This window comes from Tenebrio molitor, chromosome 8 (genome assembly GCF_963966145.1).
Source record: "Tenebrio molitor chromosome 8, icTenMoli1.1, whole genome shotgun sequence".
In the NCBI taxonomy this organism is placed as follows: Eukaryota; Metazoa; Arthropoda; class Insecta; order Coleoptera; family Tenebrionidae; genus Tenebrio; species Tenebrio molitor.
In genome coordinates this window covers 1,295,720-1,314,788 of record NC_091053.1, presented here as the reverse complement: position 1 = coordinate 1,314,788, position 19,069 = coordinate 1,295,720, and the positions used below count along the sequence as shown (strand labels likewise).

The 19,069-nt window shown below is 40.2% G+C and overlaps 1 protein-coding gene across 9 annotated transcripts in view; it reads right to left on the bottom strand.

Moving 5' to 3' along the window:
• The window catches only part of CASK (peripheral plasma membrane protein CASK), a 165,891-nt gene that overhangs the window by 104,803 nt on the left and 42,019 nt on the right, over positions 1 to 19,069 (bottom strand). The gene's annotated exons all lie outside the window — the stretch shown is intronic.

Sequence of the window (19,069 nt, the reverse complement as noted above, 5' to 3'; positions counted from 1 at the left end):
ACCCCCGAAAACAGACACACAAAACGTACACACCGAGACTCCCTTATCGTTCTGATTTGCCACCCCCACCCCCCCACGAATAATCATTGTGATGCACGAAAAAAAACGGATTATTTTTCCAGATGGATAATTGGTTTTTCTCGAGCGAATCTCGAAATTTTCTAATTTCCTCCGAGTCTCCGCCACATTTTCCACTTAGGCGGAGTTGTTTCGTCTCTTTTGCTCGGACGCTGATCCAATTTTCCAATAAAACCGTGCCAATGGGGATCGACTCGTCGAAATAACTAGCTTAATAGATGCAGCGCGACTTTTAACGATCATAATTAATAGAAAAAAGTTGGGCGACAATCGTACAGCCGGGGAAGTACAACGCGGCTCAAGAATCCGGTACGAATGCAGAGGGGACTCCGGGCGTCTATTTCAGATTACGTTTGGAGGAAAGGATACATCTTTCATTCTCCCCCGAAGGGGGGCGGGCTGCTGAGGCTTTCCAGAGCCCTTTCAGCCACATTGACGGGAAGATTCGGGATGGGTTCGTACCCATGGATGGGTGCGGAAGAAAGGTGGTAGGTACTTTAGAGGTTGATACTGACCCAGCAATCGCCTTATCTGTGATATGAGACATACCACGATGTGATGGTGTGGGGAAACCTCTGAAAAAAACCCACACCTGGTCAGGCGGCACCGGGGTTAGAACCCGGGACCTCCCGAATGTAAAGTGGCGCGCTAGGCGCTTGGCCACAGTACTCGGTGATTACGTTTGAGCCAGTTTGCCGAATTTATGCAGTCGAGCGGTTCCCCCCACCACCCTACTCCACCCCTCCTGTATCTTTAATTTCTTTGACAGTTTTCAATTTTTCATGGACACAAGATGTTTTTTCCCATCGAAGAAATTCAAAAAATGCACCCTCGAGACTGATCACCTCCGCAGTCCTCCCAAATTTCGCGCACCACCGAGAGACAGCGCGACTATTTCACCGAGTAAATAATTAACTGCGGCACTGCGGCTTTTCGTCCCCCATCAATTCTTAACAAATCGGCCATAAAAACGCACCCTCCGACGCAGGTGACGATTTTTCCTCCAGAACGTTTTGCGTCGCGTCCCGCTTTTTGTCCTGCTGGAGATGATAATCGGCCGTTATTTCTAAACGGTGGCGAAAAACCTCCAACGTTTCCGGAACATATCGATCCGGAAAAGTGGCCGTGCGTTTTTTTTTCCCCGGGAAGAACGTTTTGTTTGCGCTGATCTGGCGTTTTGATAGCTGACATAATTGTGCTCGATGAGCTTTCGTCGTTAAGCTCGCGAAAAAACGACCCAGCGACATCACATCTGGCCTGTAACAATTTTTTCGGGTTTAATGGACGTGTCGAGTGGCAGAGCAGGGGTGGAAAACGAGGGTGGACTGCGTTACGCAACTGCGACGAAATTCGTTCAAGTGGCCGGAGTCGAATGAATTAAATCAAACACCCTTTCGGACAGGTTCCGAGGTGGTTTTTGACATTCACCTTCGCCTGAAGATCCATCAAAACAGGGTGAAATTAAAAAAAAATCACGAAAGGGAAAGATAGAGAGACAAACTTCGAGAAACAAACATTGTTTTCGGTGGAGCTTAATAAAGCTCTCATACACATGTTGTTCACTCTTATTTTTGCTCGTTTAACAAACCCAGTTAAGTAAATAAAGTTGAATACAAAAATATATAATAAAAGCTTTCAGTAAATGGTGAACAAAATAAAATAGCGAAAAAATAACTCTTGCATTTTCCAGTTTTGTACCGACATTTCTGGTTCAAAGCTCAAATTGATTGTTGCTCCGAAAGATTTCTAAATTTACTCAATCGAAAACCGGCTCCGACAATTTAAAAAACGCTGGAAAAGCTTCAAGTGCTCTGCCGTATGCCATGTTTTCGCCATATTAAAATTCTTTCTTGTCAGTTACGATTTTCCGAAGCAAAAACGCCAGTCTGAAGGTTGAGCTTGTTTGTTTACAAATAACGAAATTAAATCAAACAGTTCGGTACAAGACAGTTCTTGTTCCTTATTATACTTCTCCCCAGACCGAGAAGAAAAATCGAATTTCTAGACGTTTACGTTGTCATATTAAGAAAAATAACACAGGGGTCGCGGGTAAAATGTCGACTCTCGTAAGAAAACAACAATTCTGATACAAAAAATGGTTATTTACGCAACAAGTGGGATGTAGACTTTATTACCGCACGCGTGTGAAGTCTGCGCAACGAGGCCTCACACCGAGTTTGTGTAATCTGAAAATTGGGAATTTTTGAAAATTTGGACAATATCGAGGATATAAAAAAAGATTTCAAAAGGTCAAAACGTCTATGGGGTGTGTTCGTCACGTTAAAATTCTTTCTGTCTTGGGGCAAGTTTGTTATGTTAAGAAAATATCAATTCGATGAATAATAAGCTTGAATACTTATACAGAAATAGATATTTACGCAACAAGTGGGATATAGACGTTATTATCGCACGAGTGTGTAATCTGATAATTGCCAATTTTTGAAATAGTAAAAGTAGTAGTAAAAACTTAAAAAACGCCGGAATAAGCACATTGTAAAAGCGTCAAGTGATCACCTAGGTGTTATTTTCGCCATATAAAATTTCTTTCTTGTCAGTTTCAATTTTCGTCAGTCTGAGTGTATTGGTTTATAAAGGGCAAAATTAAATCACAGAGCTCGGTGCACGACAGCTGCGCCATTTTTATTTGTTATTACCCTTCACCTGCAGCCCAAACCGAGAAGAAAAATCGATTCTCAAGATGTTTACGCTGTGACATTAACAAAAATAACACGACTCGCTTAGAAACTGCGAATATGTAGTAGGTTTGACTGCTTGTGTGGAAATAGGTACTTTCGCAACAAGTGGGTTATAGACGTTATTATCGCACGCGTGTGAAGTCGAGGCCTCGAGCTGGTTTTGTGTATTCACACGAGTGGGATTGTTGAAACATTTGAAAAATATTACGATAATATAAAACCATCCCCAACTAGTTAAAGACATGACGGACTAAAAAGCATCTTCTCTAGAAGAGAATTTCGCCTCCGATATAGGTGATTTTTCGATGACAAATGAGACCACTTCCGCTCTAAACCTTTCCTTTTAGATTTATTCTCTGTCGCGGCCTCTTCGTTCGAGAATTTCGCTGATATTCAATTTCGAAAAGGGGAATGGCCCCGTGCCATATTCTGCATGAACGTATATATCCCGAGGAGAACGTGTGTGGAGGAATGGAGGAAGGTGCGCCACGTCAAGAATGTGAAATGAGTCCGGTTGATGGATTTTGACGGCGCACCTGAAACAAATAGGCCGTCGCCTCCTGTATCGCTTACGCAACACTGCCGCCACCTCGTCATTCTATTAGCGAAGGAAAATGGAGCAGAAGCTTTAACGCCTCCGGATCCATCTATCACTACACGCACACGTCGCGCCCGGAATTCTGATCCGAACCGACCTAATCGAAATGAGGAGCAACAGTTCTTCACCGCGACAATTTTGAAAAGTGCACGCAAACGTCGACGGCCAACGTATCGATTGGGGCGGAGGACGATACCCCGTGCAGACGACGAAACTGCCGAGTCTCGCCCGCTCCAAACGCGAATTTATGGGGACGGCGTCGTTTGGGTATCAGACGCCGCCGTCTTTTCCACGTGCAAATTCCACTCGGTGCTGCAAGCTTTTCTTCTTTTGATGCGCTTCGCTCGTAAATTTGGTGTGCACAAAGCTTTTCTTTCGGAGGCAAATGCGTTCTTCGACCGATAGGGTCTCTCTAATTTCGGAATTGTCGCAATGAGCTTTCCGTAGACTTCATTTCGAGATGTTTGCGAGCGGTGTCACATTTGAAACATTGATCTGTCTACGACGGAACATCTTGACTTGGCACAGGCACGTCTCGCGATGCGGGATCCTGTCCAAAGACGGATGTCTCCGGAGAGAGTTTGATGTAAATGTTGTGGGGCGTAAGAAATTGATTTGGAGTTTTTCTGTCGCAAATTGTACACCCGACTCGATTTCGACCGCCAAAAACTGATAGCCCGCATTAATAAAACATGTCTTGAAGCCAGCACCCCTTCCATCCCCTTCAGACTCCCCGTACTGCTGAAAACAACTCTTCACTAGCACCTGCGATTATCACGCAGATCATTTTCTACTTTTCAATTCTTCTGCCACGGTTGAAGTTCAAATTTTACCACAGCAATAATTTACATTTTCGCGTTTGTGATTATCAATCATTACATGCGAATCACTTTCTACTTTTCAATTCTCCTGTCCCGGTTGAAGTTCAAATTTTACTACGGCAATAATTTACCACATTTTTGCATCTGCGATTATCAATAATTATTACAGATGTATCATTTTGTTCAGTCCCGACTGAAGTTGAAGTTCAAATTTTACTACGGCAATAATTTACCAAATTTTCGCTTGTGTGATTATCAATAATTACAGGCAGCTTACTTTATACTTTTCAATTCCTCTGTCCCGGTTGAAGTTGAAGTTCACATTTTACAAGGGCAATAATTTACCACATTTTCGCATCTGTGATTATCAATAATTACACGTGTATCATTTTCTACTTTTCACTTTTTCAGTTCCGGTTGAAGTCGAAGTCCACATTTTACAATGGCAATAATTTATCATATTTTTTCATCTGTGACTATCAATAACTACACATGTATCATTTTCTACTTTTCAACTGTTCTGTCCAGGTTGAAGTTGAAGTTCAAATTTTACTACAGCAATAATTTACCACATTTTCGCGTTTGTGATTATGTATCAATAATTACACGCAGATCACTTTCTACTTTTTAATCCTCCTGGCCCGGTTGAAGTTCAAATTTTACTACGGCAATAATTTACTACATTTTCGTTTCTACGATTATTAATAATTACACGCGGATCACTTTATACTTTTCAAATGTTGTATCCCGGCTGAAGCTGAAGTTCAAATTTTACTACGGCAATAATTTACCATATTTTCGCATCCGCGATTATCAATAATTACACGTGTATCATTTTGTACTTTTCAATTGTTCAATCCCGGTTGAAGTTGAAGTTCAAATTTTACTACGGCAATAATTTACCACATTTTCGCATCTGTGATTATCAATAATTACAGGCAGCTTACTTTATACTTTTCAATTCCACTGTCCCGGTTGAAGTTGAAGTTCACATTTTACAACGGCAATAATTTACCACATTTTCGCATCTGTGATTATCAATAATTATACGTGTATCATTTTCTACTTTTCACTTTTTCAGTCCCGGTGGAAGCTGAAGTCCACATTTTACAACCGCAATAATTTACCATATTTTTGCATCAGTGATTATCAATAATTACACGTGCATCATTTTCTACTTTTCAATTGTTCTGTCCTGGTGGAAGTTGAAGTACAATTTTTACTGAGGCAATAATTTACTACATTTTCGCATCTGTGATTACCAATAATTACACGTGTATCATTTTCTACTTTTCAATTCTTCTGTCCCGGTTGAAGTTGAAGTTAAAATTTTACTACGGCAATAATTTACTAGATTTTCACATCTGTAATAATCGATAATTACATGCGGATCACTTTCTACTTTTCAGTTGTTCTGTCCTGGTTGAAATTGAAGTTCAAATTTTACTACGGCAATAATTTACCACATTTTCGCATCTGTGATTATCAATAATTACAGGCAGCTCACTTTATACTTTAAAAATTTCCTTGTCCCTGTTCAAGTTGAAGTTCATATTTTACAACGGCAATAATTTGCCACATTTTCGCATCTGTGATTATCAATACATAATCACACGTGTATCATTTTCTACTTTTCAACTGTTCTGTCCAGGTTGAAGTTGAAGTTCAAACTTTACTACGGCAATAATTTACCATATTTTCGTTTCTGTGATTATTATCAATAATTAATTATACGTGCTTCATTTTCTGCTTTTCAATTCTTCTGTCCCGGTTGAAGTTGAAGTTCACATTTTACTACGGCAATAATTTACTACATTTTCGCTTCTGCTACCCTAATTACTCGTGCATCATTTTCTACTTTTCAATTGTTCTGTCCCGGTTGAAGTTGAAACTTTACTACAGCAATAATCTACCACATTTTCGCTTCTGCGATTATCATTAATTACAAGAGCATCATTTTCTTCTCCCGGTTGAAGTTCAAATTTTACTACGGCAATAATTCACCACATTTTCTAGTCGGTCGTGTGGACATTTTCCATTACCCAAACTGGCACGAACTTCGTCTGAATCAGAAATCTCCTTCTTCCGAAGTTATTTCGTCGACCACTCCAAAACCCCACAGCGAACTTCCCTTGACACAATCGGTGCGGTTCTCGTTATTTGAGCGGCTTTATTTGTGCTTATAAAGCATCCTGTTTGCCTCGACGTCGTAAAAACCGTATTTATCTAATGAAGGAATTTCAGTTTTAATGGCGGCCTCTCTCGACCGGATTGTTTAACGGCGAGAAAAGAACGAGAGAAATTGCCTGAATAAATCATCGCCGTCTTTGACAGATGGAGATGACGGTGAGAGATTATCGATTCGGGTGCCGGAACGCGCCTTTTATGATGTATTTAAGGTCCCCGGACTCCGGAGTCGTTGCTCCTTCAGATCTCTGGCTCTCACAAGGTTTTATTTAATTTTCCGTCATGCAAGGCAACCTCTCCGCTCTTTTGCAAATTTTCGCCGTTGCGGCGCCCAATCCCCGGAATGCGTTCCAGTTAAGAAACTTTCGGCCAATTTCGACGCTCGATAATCAAATTAATCCCGATTGAGAAACCTCTCTCGATCCAAACATTTTTTTCTCCGGGATCTGGATGTGAGCCACGTAGACCCTAACTCACCTGAGTCGATCCCATCGCCGAAAAACGGACGAAACTAGGTCGGACATCTATAAATTATTAACCTGGTTGATGACGTTAACGATACGATGGTTTATTAAAACGTTAACGTTACTTGCTCCAGTGCAGGCAACTGTGTTGCGGTTGCTGAAGAGTTTGCGGTTCGACGAAATGTCAGGCTCGAACACAACGTGCAACGTACGTCTGAAACGGGGATTTGGGAAAATTCCCAGGTTTAAGTTAACATTCCCGATACCGGTTTAACCGAGGAGTTTAACTCGCCAGAATGGGTACAGCGGACCGCAGACTGAACCGTATTACCTTGGAACATGGCTGCGTTATTACGTATTACATATTCAAAATGCCCCACGAATTTAACTGCGATTGCCACACTAATAAAATATCGGTATATACCTCGCAACAAAGTGTGGTAAATATCTGGAACATCGTGGGATATTGCGGAATTGGTCGGAAATGTGCTGAATGGACAACGAAATTTCCAATGTTTACAAGATATCACATTGCGATGTAGACCAAGCAGAGATCCTTTTGTACATTAATTAGTGCCGAGTTTTGTGCAAACAAAATTTCACTGGGTTCCACATTAACCAAACACAGAGCGCATTCCTCATTTTGTCGAGAAAGAAGAAGCAAGAGAGATTTATAAAAAGTTATTAAACGTGAAAACCGATAATTCTATTTATGATGAGCGGGACCTCTGAGGGATTGACGTTTAGGCTACGCCAAATTGGGGATCCGAGATCGGTGGCATATCAAATATGCAACTCCCTTGTAGCGATACATTAAAAAGATTTATTTCAATGCACAAAGCATGTAATAGTCGTATAATAATATGATACTCGTCTGTGGAGAAAAAGCACTTCAAAGGAAACAGATTACGGACAAACAAATGTTTACAAAGCAACCCGGATAAACTACAATTTGTCTACTTTTGTAATCGTTTACTTAAAAAGACAGAAACGTTAAAAGCGCCACAATTTAATTTAGTGACTCGAGAGTTTTATAAAAGTAAGGAATCTGGTGTCATTTTTGTAATTATTTAATCTTGATTGTTTATTTTAACTGTATTATTATAAAATCAAGGGGGCACGGCATCGAGGCCGGATTTATTTAGGTATCATCACGAACTCAGTAGTGAAGCACTGAAGTCGTGAAGTTAGAAACCAACCAGGCTTCCCCGGAGCCACCCATCCGAATGCTAACAACTCCCCATGTTGCTTAACCCCGCTGATCATAAATGTTTTAAGTCTAAAAAATGTTAGCTAAAGTAGTTTTATAAAAAAAAAAGTCATTTGAACCAATACGCTCAGAAAGAAACTGAGAAAATCAATTTCACAGCACATATGCTCTAATTTTAAAGACACTCACTCTGCCAAAACGTAATTCAAGAAACAACACTGATCAAAAATTGCTAAACAAAAATTTGCAGTTACTTAGATTGATTTTGCCATCACAGCATTTAAAAAAAGCGTTTCTTTTGTCAAAGAGACCAATCAAAATCGGACTCGTTTCCAAGATAACCTAATTTGTAGACGTTAAAGTTTTGAGTAATGTAGATACGACAAATTCTAAACTTCTGCTCTCTCCGGAGGTCTCACCTGACCCTTCTGTGTCCACAATCAGCATCATCAAAGCAGAATCCGGAACACAACGAAATTCCATTATCTACAATTATCCTTCTTCTGTTCCAGCAAACATAATAAAGGTAGATAGGTTGCGAAGAAGGTCCAAGTTTGGAATTCCCTTAACAACACCATCCAGCTAATTCCCAAGAGATTACCCTTCAGCAGCAGCTGCGTCGACCTTGGGTCGATTTAAAGACCGCGACAGAAGAACACCAAGTGAAAGGGGTCGCAAGAAAAATTAAAAAGCCATTTTGGGGGAAGACTGGAACAAGCGCAATTTGGAGAGAAATTCCCTGACCTAACCTTGACCCGACCCGACCTAACACTTGACAGTGGCAGGATGCCATTTCTGCACGTGACTAAAAAACAAATGTGCCAACTTGGTGGTATCTCAGGACAAACAGAAAAAGTAGTTATGGGGTACTTTTGAAAATACTTTCTGGTACACCACGACTTGATTTAAATAATTGTGCTGCTACAATAAAATAAAATCTCGCTTGTTTTTTCGTTGGAACAAAATGGACACATTATGAATTATTGTGAGTTGTAGTTGTTGAGCGACCAACTAAAATGAGCCCTGCTCAACGAACTGGGTCGGCTCACGACAGCACATCCATTGAATAAAACAAGTTGAATGGAATGAATTAATGTGCATAACGAAGCGTCGAATAATGAAGTTACTACTACCGACCCCAAAAATGAAACAGGATCGATAATTTATCGTCGCACACGCAATTCAACCCCCTGGAGAAGGGAGGAAAAAAAATTCCCTTGCAATACATGTGCACAATCTGCCACTGGAAACCAAGAATTTTATTTGCACCCGTGTCGACGTAATGGGTTCTATATTTCAGCGACCGCCCCCGGCGCCACGATTCAATCCTATCCCTGATAATTTCAGCTCACGTCCGAAACGTGGCCAAGTACCTGCACTAGACGGCGCCGTCGACAACACCCAACGTACGAGTATATAACAGGTGGCGGCCGATGGGTCCCCTTAGTTAAGGCGAGGAGGCGGCCCGATAAGATGGCGTCGGCGGCCGAGACTGCGAGGGGAGGCGGCGGCAACCGTGACATCCTAGTTGCACAAACATCGCAGCACCAGGTTTTAACACCACGTGCATAGGCCGATTTTGACGGATTCCGGTGGGCGTCGCTTCGATCGCTCGACGGTGGATGCACGCGGCGGCGGTCCGGGAGCTCGCTGCAGTACTGGAGGCAGAGCTGCGGGAACGGCGACAAAGGGCGCTAACGGCCGCACCGCGGCGCTGCCACCGCCGACCGCCACGGACGGGAGACGGCAAGCCGTCCTCGGAGCGAGGGCGGGAAAAAAAAAAAGACAACAAGAGGCGGATCTGCAAGATTAACCGATTATCGGCGGGAATTAATCCGCAAAAAACGTTTAGCACGTTAGCCACCAGGCGAACCTGTCAATGCCAAGGATAATGAATTAGCGCCAGGATTTGCCCCTTATCTATTGAAAATTGTTTTTTGATTTATTTCTGCTATCGAGAGCAAAAATCTGTTGTGTTTATTAATGTGCTGTATTAGACATTGTTTTACATAAATCGGGTACCACAGCACATTCTTGAACAGCAATTGGATAAAACCACTGTTCGGTAGCTTTTCTACGCCAGAAAAATAAATAGTTGTCTGATTAACGTCTACAAACCGTAAATATTAATTTTCTACGTACCATATTGTGCTTTATGAGAAAACATAAAATTTTTATGCAGAGCCAAAACAACTAGGTTTTATTAATACCCAAAATAAAACAAGTTATGTAATCATTTTGCCGTGTTTTGTGGTTCTATCAGGCAATATTAAATCTGCGTTTGAAATCAAACAGATTCTAATAAACAGATATTAGTTCTCTCTACCTGTTTGTTCGGAATATTGCAAATCAATTTGAAATGCTTTGATTCACATAAAACAATTTACTAAACTGTTACTAGTGTCATAAAAAAAGTTATCAAACAGCAGTTTTTATGACATGTGTGTACATTCTCACAACAAGAAATTTCTAAGGCTCGTTGAAATATGGATCTGAAAAAATCTGGATAATTATTGCCAAAATTGTTGTCGAAAGATTTCTGTTTACATAAAAGATTTTTTTTGTTCTACACTGTCAGAATTTGAGAATTTTCTCCTGTGTGAACGAATTTTGATAAATTTGACAACTTGTCAAAACGAAACGTCAAGCTAATTTTAAAGATTTTTAGCGATTTGGAGCCTTTAAGGGACTCGTCGAACAAAAAAACGTTGTATTCAACTCGTTCTTGTGTAATTTGGGCTTTTTTTGGCACTCGTGGACCTTTAAAACTCTCGTTTCACTCGAGTTTTAAACTGGTCCACTCATGCCAAAAAAAAGCCAAAATTACACACGAACTCGTTAAATAAATAACTATTTCTATTCTTGTCAAATAATACATTCATTACATGTGCGTCTACTGTTAAGTAATGGTATTCATTACACACGGCCGTGACTTTTTATTACTGAATGGTGCAATACATATTCATTTCATTATTATCATATTTATAATAAATGAAAAGAAAATTATTAGTGTCTTTGATTTTGGTACGGATTCGAATCAGTCCGTTTTATCGATTCCTGTTGCGAAAACTCCATTTCCTACAACAAACAATCCCTTTTCGACGATTTCCAAGTCGGGAAAGCAGTATAACATAATGAACAGAATGAAAGCGAAGGAAATGTGGAACAGATATTTCAATCGCGAGTACCAAAAATTGCGATTTCTATTCTGCCGCAAAATTTTAATAAAACATATACGCCGCCTTTAGAAGTATTCACGAGTCAATATTTACAAAGGGAATTTTCAAAGACGCATCGAATTCTATAGACGACTTTTACTAAAGTAAAATACAAATGCTTGTTTACACTTATAAAATGAAATGAATGTGGGATAATTTACGTTTTCTGGGACAAAGCAGATTCTAACTTATACACTCTGTAAGATGTTCCTCAAAGTGAGTAATTAATTCTTTAATAAATACCGTTCAGCATTAGAGAACTGCTGAGAACAGCTCTGACAATGATAAATGCTGTGATTAGTGGATAAGTTACGGTTTGAAATCAGTCTGCAGCCAACGGTTAACTGAAGTAAACGTTTATTGTACCAAAAATATCACCAAAAGTTACCAGAAATGTTACTACAGGCAACCAGATGTACCTAATTGAGTTGCAAAACGAACATCCATAAGAAATTGCATGGGATTAGTGGACTACGCTTAATGGAAAAGTTGTTACGAGATTCTTCACAAAACTTCCTTCTGTGAAAGCATAAATACAGGGTGATTTTGAAAGTTGTGCAGATATTTTAATCACGAGCTACTGGCTTCATGTGGAACTCGGAAAAAATGTTTAAAAAAATCTATCTCAAAAAATAAAATATTTATTTTTTGAACTAATTTTTTTTTAATTGCTTTTAGTCTTCTACGTTGTCAAACCTCGTAGGTAAAATTTCGGCACATTTTAAAAATACACCCTGTATATCATATTTTATAAAACGTACACCAAGGCGGTTTCCTTGTTTTAAAGCATATTTCCTATAGGTTACTTCGCATTGGCGTACATTTTATAAAACATGATATACAAGGGTGTATTTTTAAAATGTGCCGAAATTTAAAAAAAAAATTGTAGCTCAAAAAATTAATGTCATTTTATTTTTTGACAGAATTTTTTAAATATTTTTTCCGAGTTCCACATGAAGCCAATAGCTCGTGATTAAAATATCTGCACAACTTTCAAAATCACCCTGTATAAGAAAAATAAAACTACTCAATCCAAACGACGAGATTCGAGAAACAAAAAATTTAACAACTAGTTATGAAAGTCAAACTTTTTTTCATGAATTTGCAGTTTGATTAACGAGGGTGTAGCCCGAGTTAATCAAGCAAATGAGTATATTTTTTTGCATATTGCTGAGTTGAGAAATTTGGCCTAAAAGGATTCATGAAAAATGAAAAAAAAGTAAGTATGCTTTGACAAGATGGAATAAAAAAATTTACTACTTCCATTACGATTTTTCGTTTAAAAAAGTGCTATACTTTCATTACGATATGCAAAAAAAAACAAATATTACTGCAACAAAAGAATCAAACAAAATATTTTAGTGTTCTTTTGATTAACAAAAAAAAAAAGAAATACAACAATATAAAAACAGGAATTAATTACAATGGGAAAGTAGTCAAATAAAAACAGAAAACTGGGCTTTGCTCGCAAATTTTTCGAACTTTCACATTTGAAACGTTAAAACAAACATAAGACGAACTTTTCCCGAGCTTTTATGTTATTCAAAGAACCTTTTATTTTTCGATTTATCGTTTCGCATGTTGATTCATTCGCAAGCTCTTGACAATTTGACTCGGGGCCATGAATTATTAAAAGCCCGATGTTCAAATGATCTCTTTTTTAAATATGATAAAAAGATAAAAGCGTCCAATTCGGTTGTGCCGCGTCCGTTGCAGATATAAGATAAAATGGAATCACAATTATTTTTAATTAACAACGCGACGCTAATGACCAACAACGCCCGAGCATTGTGAAAACAGAACAATTATCCAGGACGGAGAGGAGACATCGCAAAAATGCACAAATAAATGACAATTAGTAGAGAAACGCGATAACTTCCACCTACTGCTTCTCCTCCCGGAAAAGCTGCGACTCGATTTACGTTCCGGGAATTTTTTCCGCGCAAAATATTCAGGTCGTCCTCTTGGCAACAGGTCCCCGACGAACCGAAGCCGAATTAATCTGCGCGCAACCTCGTCGACATTACCGGCAAGGACGATTTCGTTCGGTGTTTTTTCTTCGAGCGAGCCCTTCGTGATTTATCCACAGAGAGAGGCCCTAACGGCGTCCGCAAACTCGCAATTTGGGCGTGAGGATTCTGGTAATGTGCGTTAATGCTCTTGCATTTTTTACGCGTAAGGAATAATCCGAGACCGTGCGTTCGATTGGAATGGAACGACTTGATTAATCCCGTTCCAGGGCTTTATCTGTGTTGTTGTCGGTTCTTGCCTGGATGCAGCGTCAGCAAAACGACGAAAAACTCCCGACGAAATCGCTTTTTCTTTATTTTATGCAACGATAACAACCCAGCCGCGCAGAAGGAATCGCCTCCCGACCAACAACACACGTCATCCAATGTCAAATAAATTCTGCGATGACAAACAAAAGTCAGGTCGCGCATTGATCCGCAGAATTGGGTCAGGATCGTCAACTGTGTCACCAACTGCAAGGCCCGGAGTTTCGTCTAGACCAACTTGTTTCCGAAACTGGTACAACTGTACGAATCGATCTACGACTCGAGTTTCGTTTCACGCGTCCCCTCCGGTTACGTTCCGGATCCCGGACTCGTTAGTGTACACAGAATGACGATAATGAAAAATGAAACGGTCTGAAGGTTCGGGCTCGGCCGTCCGTGGATAATCCCGTTCCTGAAATAAATCCGTGACGCAAGTTTGTCGACTTTTTTCGATCGACGTCAATCCGAAAATATTCGAAAAGCGAATTCCCTCCGTCGAAATCTCTATTTTATTATTCATGGCGGGGCGACGTTACAAAAACATTCTTTCGGGAGACGGAATTCACCACTCCACGGCAACAATTCCCATTTAATGGCACAAATTCGGAGAGAAAATTTCATATCGTTATTTATATTGAATCGGATGCGCCGCTCTGTTTCCGTAATATATCTGCGCGGAGGACTCTCGATCCATCTAAAAAATTTCATCTTCCTCCTTTCGAATTGCAAATCGTGCCAGTCGCAGCTTAACAAATCAAAGAATCCACGCTCGAAAAGTCGCCACTGCAACCTCACAAGAAGTCAGCAGCAGCAGGAAACATAATACTATAGTTGGCGCGCCGAACCAGTGGAGTAGTCACGTGATTATCGACACCGTATTAGCTACGCAAACGAATAAAAATAAACAGGATTCACTTCCATCCCTTGCTATTAATTAAAGTGGTTTGGTCGTCGTCGTTTTGTTTCCTAAATATCTTTCGGTACAGTTGTTTACAGGAGATTTTTTTTTTTGGTGAATCAGCATCCCAACTGGCAATTTAACTGTAAACTGGACCTCGAAGAAAAATCGAAACGTTCGCCGACTGCGCCTAGATTTCGACCGGTCTGGCGCCGCCCCATAAATCAGTTAGATCCCAGAGATTTGGCTGGCGGCGGCGTCATGCGGTTGAAACACCGGTACGGGGGCTTGTTCCGTAATTTCCTACCGTCTCCATGCTGTATCCAATACGTTTCCCTAAGTCTAACAGATGGCGGTGTAATTTAAAATGGCTGCGTCGAGGTGTTTACTCGCCACTGGAAAAATTGCCTCTTCAGGACGAAGCAACGATAACAAACGACAACGAACAAACAACAACAGCTCTGGAGTCTATCAATAAAAGAGACGAGCTTAAGAGAAAAGGGCGCAGGATATGAAGGTCTAAAAATGAGAATGCAACAGCACTTCGGGCTGTTGGAATTTAATCGAACCTTCTTTTTGCGGGTCATGCAAGAATACAACCTGCTGAACTGGTAAATGAAAATTTTATTAAAAATATAATTTTGTTTACGTTAAGTGAATAGTTGTAATGCGAACGAGCTCGACCTGGAAGCTTTCAGTCGGGTAAAATGAGCTTGACGCTTTTTTTCATTAAAAACCGCGCACACTTATAACTAACGGGTGACTATTAAAATTTTCACTTAGGGTTGGCTATGGATCATTCTTTGTTTTACGTTGCACCTTAGACACTGACAAGTTTGACATTATAATTAACATTATAGGTTATGTTTCAATTGTACTGACTTACATTTGCCGTTCGTTCTTGCGTGTGTCTAAAGTAACAGCAAAAATAAAAACTCGTTCAAAGCCAACTCCAAGTGAAAATTTTAATAGTCACCCGTTAGATAAGCACTTAATTAAAAGTGGTAAATAGGATAATTCAAAGCCGAAAGGAAATTACAAAAAGGAAAAAACAGAAACGAGGAAATTCGTCATATTCACCTAATTGAAAGTTCACGGAATGTGGAAGCAAAACAACGTAAAACATTTAGAAATGAGGTAAAAATAAGCCAAATACCAAAACAAACGTTTAAATAAATACAGAAAGAAACAAATAAAAAATCTGACAGCACTCTAGTTTGATAATCCACATCATATGTGGATTTATGGAACAATTTTTGGATCAAAAAGATTCCCCAGTGTGTCCCAGTGCGAATGGTTTTTTGATGATTTTGAAGCACTAGTGCGCAAACGTCGATTTCGCGCACTAGGCTTCAAAATCATCCAAAAAGCATTCGCCTTTTTGAACATTCTGTAAATCATTTGACTTGATTATTTCCTTCATGTGTTTAGCAACCAACTGCGTGACAAATATTGACCAATCAAAACGAGAAAACAAAAAATATCCCGACAAAATTTCTCTAAAATGCACATGTGCAATAATCTGATAAAAAATGTCGGTACCTGATTTTTTTTTATTATTTTGAATAAAAAGAATTGGAAATAATGCGTTTGGTTTCATTCTATTCAGGAAATAATCAGCCGTATACCCCTCGTGCAAAATTTTAATATCGGAAATTTTTTTGCTAATGACTCAAACATCCATAAATTATTCGGTCAGAAGACCAATTATTATCAAATAAAAGTCCTCGACTTCGTCTCGTGCTCTTATTTGCTAATAATTGGTTTTCTGACCTCATTTATGGATGTTTTCGTTCATTAGCAAAAAAATTTCCGATAAAAAATTTTGCACTTGGGATATAATATGTGATAATAATAAACTCTGTTTGCAAAACGCCATTTCTCCAATTTGGATAATGAAAATGGACGCTTGGACAAGCACCATCCTATTCACAAAGGGTATACGACAAATCCGACATAAAGTTCGTTTCAAAAAATATTGTAACCTCGATGCGAGAAGACGTATTCGGCACACTCGCGCAAATGAAGCACTCGCTCCTTCGTCGCTCGTCCTCAAATAATGCGCTCATGCGCGAAAAATGTCTTCTCGCACTAATTTCGTAAATAACTAATTCAAAACTAGACATAATTTAGGAAAATCACGCTCTTCGAATTCCAGATGCACGTGCTACCCCCATTTTAATTCTCAAATCGCACTCCAAAGCTCGACAAATTCACATAAAAAAAAATATCTCGACGAAGGAAAAATAAATTGTAACACCTGGAAAAGTCTTTGCTAATTTTCGTTGAAAAAAACGTGTTTGCAAAAGTCGCCGTCTCTTTTTACAATTTGCGTTAAGCTGTTTTCTTTCGTTCCGCCGGTTTATTTCACCTTTGCAAATTACTGTTTATCCTTCAACTGTTTTTAAATGGACGTCAATAAAAATAATTCGTATTTACACCGTTCGACTTTGTTCTTTTGCTTGTTTACACAAAAATTGTGTTGCCCCCTTGTTTCATTAAAAATAACAGCGAGGGGCGATTCATTATGTAAATTTGGCAGTTTTAAAACCGACCAAGAACAAGATGTTGTTACGAGAGATTTCTTGTAAATTCCGACCTACAAATTCGACTTTGAATTAACAACAAACATTACAGCGCAATCAAGAGAGATCTTCCGAACGAACGAGGGAAAGAGCTGCGTTTCCAGGGCCCTCCAAGGCCGTCAGCAACTCCTCGATAATCTCTTGTTCTTCGTTTAATTAATAGTTTCGCTGTGTTACTCGAGGGATCCTTGTGAGCCGTCTGAAATCTTAATGACTGTTTTTACCGTGTTCTTTGATGTTCTGTTCTGTATCAAGAGCGGCGGCCCGTTTATCAGCACCGACCGACTCTTCACGTCCTCTTCCGAACCAACAACACGACAAATTTCTAGTGTCTTCGCCTGGCTTAATTCGACAAAAACTAGAAAGAGGAAACGAGCATATTAAAAGCAGGAAGGAAGCTCGGCCCGGTTCCGAGGGGGAGAACAACATGAACTCGGACAGTGATGAAAAATATCTCAGGTCGCTTCCTGCGGCGTCCGTGATTGATACGGCCGAAACGAACCGGCGAAAACTTATCTGGGAAACCCTGCCAGTCAGATCTTGAAAGCATCGCGCCCTACTGAAAAATCCACCACGATTATTCAACGTCCCGGATCCAAAATGGAACGAGACAGATAACGAATCCGGCTGATTGCGCTCGCAGCGACGAAAATAATTCGCCGGCGCGATATTTTCTTGATTTGTGAACGACCATTAGCAGAACTAACAGCGAGGGCGAGCTGAAAGCACGAGTACGGCGGTCAGAAAAGACAACAAGTCGCGCCCGGAATACCAGTCTTCGATAACGAAACGTCAACATTTACGATTCACCGAAAAGCGTGAACAATCTCTTTGTACACAAGGGCCTAGGAGCGTTCGTGCGTCGACGGTCTATTTGTTCCGCCGAGTTGGAGTTGAATTTCATCTCGCACGTTAAAAATTAAGAAAACGGCGAAAATAGTACCAACACTCATTGCGCGTGTACTGGTCGAAACGACTCACGAGTATGTATTAGCCATGACACGCGAGTCGAACAAAATACTTTTTCGCACAAATTTCGTCATTTTTACCGTGAGACTTCCTTTATTGTTTGTTTTGTGTAATTTGGCTGCTTTGTCTCGCTCGCAAAACACAAGATCGTTTCGGTGAGTCTAGAAAACAAAAAGCCACTCCCGCGACAAAACCGTACATCACAGAAATCGTACGACAACAACAAGGGGTGAAAGTGAGACCGGTTGATTCGATCAGCAACGAGTCAGACAAGACAACAATGTCGTTGTCATAAATCACGATGCGTCTCGCACATCATCCATTCGTCGTCAGATGCGATTATGGTAGTCGACACGCCATAACCCATGCGAATTATCCCGGTTTCGCTTTTGTCACTTAATCGACGTCTATTAAGCGAAGCGTCGCAGGAAGGAGTTATGGCTGCAGTAAAGCTCCAACCGCCGCCCACGCTGCACAATAAAAAAATTGTTTCCGTCGCCGATAAGTCTCTATGGCTTACAATTTAAATAAATCATGATAGAGTCACCCTATCCTCCCGAGGCGTCCCGGCCGAATTGCGAGGACGTCGGTGTCCTTCTCTTGCAGCTAAAACGCCAAAAAAGTGCTTAACTGTAGTTTCAGCCCGAAATCTCGTGCGTTTTCTTACGGAGGTTCGTTCTGTCAATTTTTCGGCATCTCACCTTCCCTCCCCCTCACAGATTCTCTAAACCAACCCCATTATTTATCGAGACGCGTCGCGCGATTACTCTTGTAAAATATGATCCTAATAAGTCGACTCATCAACGTTTTCAGTGAGGGTTAGTGTCTGCTGTAATTTACATATTTATGCAGGGTGTTAATTAGGGTCTTAGGCACTTATTGAGCTCGGCGCTTCTCATCTTGTAGACCTTATTTTGTTACGTATGTCGCATGCTTAATGCTTCTTCTCGAATAATTAACGACTGCTGGGTGGCAACTAACGACGCTGCAGCTTCGAATTCGCCGTTTCTCACTCAACTACAAAATGTTGATTGTACTTGCTAAGTAACAGCTGTAAAATATTAACGAG